Source organism: Salvia splendens, chromosome 20 (genome assembly GCF_004379255.2).
Source record: "Salvia splendens isolate huo1 chromosome 20, SspV2, whole genome shotgun sequence".
NCBI classification, from domain to species: Eukaryota; Viridiplantae; Streptophyta; class Magnoliopsida; order Lamiales; family Lamiaceae; genus Salvia; species Salvia splendens.
The window spans coordinates 5,683,185-5,690,683 of NC_056051.1; positions in this window are offsets into that span (position 1 = coordinate 5,683,185).

The window sequence follows — 7,499 nt, forward strand, 5'->3', positions numbered from 1 at the left end:
AGTAAGCCGAGCAGAAAAGCTGGGCGAACTCGAACCCACATGGGAAGGTCCATATCGGGTGTCAGAAGTCCTCGGCAAAGGGTCTTACAAATTGACTCACGTGTCAGGAGCACAAGTACCCCGAACATGGTACGTTTCCAACCTCAAAAAGTTCCATTTGTAAGAGACAGTCCGGTCTGTCAGTCTTGTGTCTAGTTCGGTCCTAAGGCTATGTGCGTTTTTGTCTCTATGTGCTTTTTATTTGTCTAGGTGTGTTTTGTCTATGTACGTGTCGTCTCTTACAAATGTTGCTGAGGTATCTTGTTCTTCGAAGGCTGATCCCCTTTTTAGAACATATATAAGCCTACGATTGTGAGTCCAAGCTTCTAAAGAGGATACAAGACCACAATTCGGCTTAAGAAACAAGCAGTTCGTCTGAAACGAACTGCAACAATAAGCCTACGATTGTGAGTCCAAGCTTCTAAAGAGGATACAAGACCACAATTCGGCTTAAGAAACAAGCAGTTCGTCTGAAACGAACTGCAACAATAAGCCTACGATTGTGAGTCCAAGCTTCTAAAGAGGATACAAGACCACAATTCGGCTTAAGAAACAAGCAGTTCGTCTGAAACGAACTGCAACAATAAGCCAACAATTGTGAGTCCAAGCTTCTGAAGAAGATACAAGACCACAATTCGGCTTAAAAAACAAGCAGTTCGTCTGAAACGAACTGCAACAAATGGATAGTCCGATCCACGCGATAAAACTCGCCGAATTAGGACAAGGGAAAGTCCGATCCACGCGATAAAACTCGCCGAATTAGGACAAGGGAAAGTCCGATCCAAGCGATAAAACTCGCCAAATTAGGACACAAGCTTAGTCCGGTCAAAGATGTTTATTTCATCAGACCAAAGACGAGTCCGGTCAAAGATGTTTATTTCATCAGACCAAAGACGAGTCCGGTCAAAGATGTTTATTTCATCAGACCAAAGATGAGTCCGGTCAAAGATGTTTATTTCATCAGACCAAAGACGAGTCCGGTCAAAGATGTTTATTTCATCAGACCAAAGACGAGTCCGGTCAAAGATGTTTATTTCATCAGACCAAAGACGAGTCCGGTCAAGATGTTTATTTCATCAGACCAAAGACGAGTCCGGTCAAAGAAGTTTATTTCATAAGACCAAGGACCAAGTCCGGTCAAAGAAGTTTACTTCATAAGACCGAGGACAAGTACGATGAAATTTTTTCGCTAAGCTGTAAATACACAGTGTTAGAAGCGAAAACAAAATTTCATTTTTCAAATCTTGTTCGGCACACAACTCCGCTACCCTACGAGATGGCGTTACGCTATTACAAAGGACTATTCTACTGTCCAGGGTTGCTAAAGTTGAGCCATCTATTCACAAAATCCTCGTGAAGCCGAGTTCGGGCGTTCTCGGCAGCTGAAGAATAAGCAGGTCGACGAGATGCTCTAATCGACCTACCGCCTCTTCCCTGAGCCCGAGAAGCCCTAGCACCTCGGCGGCGAAGAGTCTCTTCACGAAGCATTTGCCGATCTTGCTCACTCATAACCACAGCTCCTCTGCGAACTTCAGTCCGTCCTCGACTTGACGTCTCTGGTTGTCCCTGAGTTCGTTGCTGACTTGGAGTAGGGTTTTGAGCAAGTGAATCAGAGGTTTGAGCTGGAGTACTAGCATCTGTTGGCGGGAAATGCCTGAGGAATCTCTCAATTGAGGGACGCCGGGAAAGAACTATGTCGTACCGAGAAGCCCAGCGCCGCAATGATTTCACGACTTGTTGGCAAGCCGAGCTCTCCAGCGCATTGTTCCTCCGGAGTACATGATATTCCTCCCACAGTTCGTCAACTCGTTCCTGAACTTCAGAGATGGTCATTCCCCCACGCCTGCAGATGAAATCCTCATACGCAGTCCTCTCAGCGACGGCAGTGTTCAGCTCGGCCTCCAGATCCTTCTTTTCGGACTCTAAGTCCTTATTATCGGCCTCCAGCTTCATTGAACGAGCCAAGAGTTCGTCATTCTTCATCTGGTCAGCTATAGCTCTTTTCTCAGCTTCGTCTAAAGCCGAAGAGTACAGCCGCTTCCAGTGAAGTACCTCCAGCTCCTTAAGAGTTCAGAATATAAAGCAGCTATGTCAGTTCGGCAGTTCAGATTACTGAGCAGGTAGTAAACCACAACAGGAGTAAAAGAGAGTACGAAAGGCTATACGAAGACACAAGAGCAGAAAGAAGAATTTTTTCATTCATAAGAAAAAAAATTTTCTACACAAGGGCTTCAAGGCCGTTTTACAAGAAGGAAGAAACTAAACTAAGAGAAGGGAGACGAAATCATACTCCGCCAGCTTCGTCTCCGCCTTCTCGGTGAGGTTCAGCTTCCTTCTCCTTGACTGCTTCAGCTTCAGCCTCGGCCTCCCTGCTCTCCCCAGCCTGCTCGGCGCTACCGTAGCCGATCTGCTGCGCCTCCTGCTCGGCCTGCTCATCGCCGGTCTGCCGCTCATGCTGCTCGGTCTCACCCTCTCCATGGAAAATTGGAGCGGGTGAAACTGACCCTATGGAAGCAAAGATAGCCTCCATGTTCTCATCGCGGTCAGCTCGGCAACTACAAACTTGGTCTGCAGAAAGCAGGACCGAGGACGAAGCAAGCTCCTCAAGCACCGGCAGACTCTGAAGCCGAGCTGCTATCTCTCGGCCGTACAGCGGCAGGATGACTTCGGGACCCTGCTCGGCTTTATCAGTCATCAGTTTCAGCAGATCACCGACAAAGGCTGAAAATTGGTTGCTCAGAAAGAGTTTCTCCGCGAAAGCACGGAGAACCTCCCCTTGGGCAACCACGGCAGCAGCATCCCTCCGTTTCGTCTGCTCTCGCTGGATGACGAGCTGGTTTTTGGCAAACTGAGCTTCATCCTGGGCCGAAATCCTAGCAGCTCTGGCCTTCTCAAAGTTGGCCTCAGCCTGTTCGGCCCGATGACAAGCAGCCGCCAACTTCCTCTGCATCTCAGCATAGTCATTGGACGCTTTGGAGAGTTCGACGGCGACGAGCTTGGAGAGCATATCGTTCCTCTGAAAATGGATAAAGAAAAAAGTCAACAGAGGGCACCAAAAATACAGGAAAGAAGCAAAGCCAAAGAATCAAGAAGAGAATTCACCTCGGCGAAGTCCGTGGGCCATAAAAACGGCTCACAGATATGTTCCGAAGGAGGCGCCAAGACCACGTCTTTCTCCGGCGCTCTTGGGGGCTTCTGGGTCTTCCCCTTCCTACTTGCTGAAGTCGACTCCGGTTTCTTTGGATCCGAAGAGGTCTTTCGCCTCTTCGGATTCTTCTCGGCATCAGGCGCCGAGCTGGTAGCCTTCTCTTTCTCCAGCTCCTTAAGCTCGGAGGATTTGCGGCTAATCTTATTCAGCATATACACTGCCAAAAAGCATGAAAGCAAAGTTAGTTTTCGCCACAAAAGCAGTAAGGCACAAAAAAGAATTCCTCACCCTCGGTCTCTTCATCCGAAGACGAGGAGTCGAACACGAAGTCGCCCTTGACGAACTCAGACTCCAGGTACTGCTTCCTAATCATAGGAATCTTATTGAGCTCGCCCTCGAGCTCGTCCAACGGTTCTAACCGAGGATGAGGAATCACGGACTTCGGCCCTCTCCAAGGAAAGCCCGGAGCCGCTGTCCTATTATAAAAAAAGAAGCGGTTTTGCCATTTCGGCCACTTGGTTTTGCAGAAGGCCCTAAAAGGCTGTAAAGGGATCAAGTAAAACCAAGATCCTTTCCGCTTAAACTGGAAGAAATTAAGGATTGCCCTCAGAGACAGATCCTTGTCTAGCCTACGCAGTTCGGCAGCAAAGGCCGATAAGTGCCTCCAAGAGTTCGGAGTCACCTGACCTAAAGGGAGTTGAAAAAAATCTAGCAGCTCTACAAAAGCAGGGGGAAGAGGGAAACGAAGCCCGCATTCCAAGCTGGCTTCATAAACGGTGGCGTAACCCTCCGGCGGCGAGTCAGCCCTATGAAGGTCGTCGGGAATCGCAACCTTCCCCCCAGGAAAAAAATATTTTTCGTGTAAGGATATCACAGTATCCTTACTCAAGATGCTGTGAAAATACTCTACGGTCTTCTCCCCGGATTCCTTCCGGCTAGAAGACCCCTTATCCCCTTTCCTACCGCTACCTGACTCAGAAGAAGAAGAAGACATGGTCCTTACTCTTTGCAAAATCTGAAGAAATTCTGAAGAAATTCTTGAAAGCGGAAGGAAATTTTTACGCAAAGGAGATAGAGTGCAGAAGAAGCTATAGCAAAAGTGTTCAACTGATGAAGAAAGGACGTATTTATCAGATTCGGAGAAGATTTCAAAATCATCGCACCGTTTCGAATCCCACCTTTTTAGGATTCAACGGCCGGATTTTACTGTCGCATTTAATGCAGTCACGCGCAAGGCACGTCCCCTGACGTCAGCCTCCCCCGTACCTTTATCCAGAATGCCGAAGTGACTCGCTTCGCCGAAGTGATTCACTTCGTCTTTCGGGGGGGGTAGTGATGGGGTACGGACTAAACAAGCCCAACAGCAGTGACGGCCCATCAGCCCAAAGCCCAAGGAAGAGTACCAGTTCGGCATTACCAAAGAGTTCGGCCCTAGCCTACAGCTCGGTAAAAGCCGACCAGTCAAGCTCTACTCTCAGATCGGCTAAAGCTGCTCGGCAATAGTTCAGCAGTTCGGTCTCAGTATTCGACCGAACTGGAAGATAGTCAACTCATGCAGGATAGTGGACCAAGTACAGAGATAGTGGACTCATGCAGGATCTCATGCAAGATAGTGGACCCATGCAGAATCTCCATGACCTCCACGACATCCACAACCATCATTAGTGGTGATGCAAGCCACGATCTTAGTTCTATGTATAAATAGAACTTAGATCAGATAGAAAAGGGTTAAGTTCTAAGGAAGTTCTCTAGAGATCAAATATCAAATAGCAAGTCTGTATTGTAAGCTGTAGAAAACAGATCAAGCAATACAACTCTGCCCTCTTTTCTTCCCGTGGATGTAGATTTACCTCAGTAAATCGAACCACGTAAATCTCTGTGTCGTGATCAGTATTTTCCAGCATTCATCACCATCAAAAATTCGCCAAACCATCAGGTTCCGTGGAGGAGGAAGCCAGAGAAATTGAGGGCCGTGACCCTTTGGTAGGCGAGGCTGCATGAGACGCCAGTCCAGCTACAGATGGAAGCATTGGTCGACCAGTTGCTGATCAGGATGGAATCAGGGTCCAATTTGATGGCGTTTTTGAAGGCAAGGAGAGCGTCTTGATCAGTAGTTGAGTTGGAAAACGGGGAGGAGGAGGCGATCAGTGTAACGCTGGTTAATGTCAAAAGCACGAGACCGAAAAAGAAGGGAGGGGTAGAGGTCTCCATTAGTTGCTTGAATCTTTTGATAGCTCAGATGAAGATGAAGATGAAGATGAAGATGAAGATGAAGATGAAGACGAAGACGAAGAGGATCAATTAAATTTGAAATTTGGTTAGAGGAAACAAAAGAAAAAGCAATCTACTTTCCTAAAGCATCTTTGTGTACACATTATGTCCCACAAGCATTATAATTGACGGCCAGAGATGATACATGGCATCCAAAGTGGATGAAACAGTGTCGTTTCGAATCAGACCAGACCAGACCGAACCACAGCCAACCCCGGCACTGATTTAGAAAGATGAAACTTGAGAGTTGAGTAACTCGAGCCCTGACTTGCAAACACATTTGCAACTATTAACATCTCTGGCGGAGAGCCTTGAGAGGATATCAATCGTGTTTTCTGTCAATAAATTCGCGAAGAATCCTCTCGTCATTTCTCTACCTAAAACAACAGACAGTCGTATTAGAATGATAATCAAATAAATCCAACACCATGTTCGTTATCATATCAATTTCTAACTCCAAATTGATTCTATCTAAGAGTGGTGAATACCAAATTAAAATTGGGCATAATGACCAATCCTAATTGGTTATTACATAATCGAGTAAAAGGTCAATTTTTGTCCTAAAAATATGACCAAAATACAAATTTGGTCAAAAACATTCACTTCTTGAAAAACGGGTCAATAACAAGTAAATCATTGTCGGATTGGTTCTTTTTTTCAGGTTCCGTCAAAAAACTAACGGTCATGCCCCTGTGCAATTAGCGTTGACCGTTAGTTTTTTGACGGAACCATAAAAAAAGGACTACTTCATGTGTGTTTGAGTTCTCCATTAATGGGGCGTGATTTCTTCCAAATTCTGCCATCATAAATCACCACCGACATCCTCTCACGCCTCCCATTCCGAAGCGTTGCAATCAGCAAATGCGTTTGCAAATCATGGCTTAATCTGCTCGATTCCGACTATTTCGATATAAAAACCCCACCCGCCCTAGTTTGCTTGAAGAGGAAGCCATCTCGTTGCACGATCTTCGAAATCGAAGACAAAGACGAAGCCGATTTGGAGAGCCACGATCTTCACTACCTTCCGCTCGCATATTTCGAAACCCCTTTCGGAAGCACACCAATGGAATGCACAGCTGCAAATGGACTGCTTCTTTTTCACCCCGAAAGGGATTATACTGATAATCATGTTTACATATGCAATCCTCTCACTCGTGAATACATCGGGCTCGTCTGTCCAATAAACTACGCCTCACGCGAGTATCCGCTCACTTTTGATTTTTGTATGAGCAAAATAAGTGGCCAGTATAAGGTGGTTTATATGGTTCGGGATGATGAATCCGACTATTTTCAAGTATACACCCTCGGGACAGGGAAGTAGAGGCGTGTCGAAGCCTCAGTTCCTGATTTGAAATTCTACTCATATGGGCACGCGGAATGTAATGGCAACCTTCATTGAGTTGAAGATGATTTGGTTAACCCTCCTTTCTGATTTGTGCTTTTGATGTTGAAACTGAAAGGTTTAGCTTCTTCTCTCCTCCTCCCGCTTTTCCTGGAGATGAGGAGTTGACTGTTTTTAAGGACTGCCTGTGTATTTGTTATTCACAAGACTACGAAATCGTCATCTGGGTAATGAAAGAATATGGAGTTGAGGAATCTTGGACCATAGAGTACAAGTTGAGTTATATTGATTTTATATCAATCGAAGTTGGGTTTTGTTAGAAATAATGGGAAGAAATTCCCAAGCCGTGTACAGGCGGTACTCTAACTATTACAATCGAAAGGAAACTTGCAACAAAAGAGGAATGGAAATTACAACGGAAATAAAGCAAACCAAATTTTATAAGTCAAGTCGAGGAAAACCCTCTTTCCGCAAGACAAATTACGCCCCGGCTAGTGCTCACGGAATGGCGTATTGCCCCCAAAGATAAAACGACTTCCTCCTAGCGTGTAGAAGCACCTCAAACCCGCTAGGCACCGGCGAACTTGATGGAGTTCCGAGAATCGAGCTATGCAATGCTCCTATATGTGAACTAGGATGTAGAGAGCTAGAGATAGAGAATGCTTGTTGTTGTTGGTGTCTTCTACTCTCCTAAGCTCC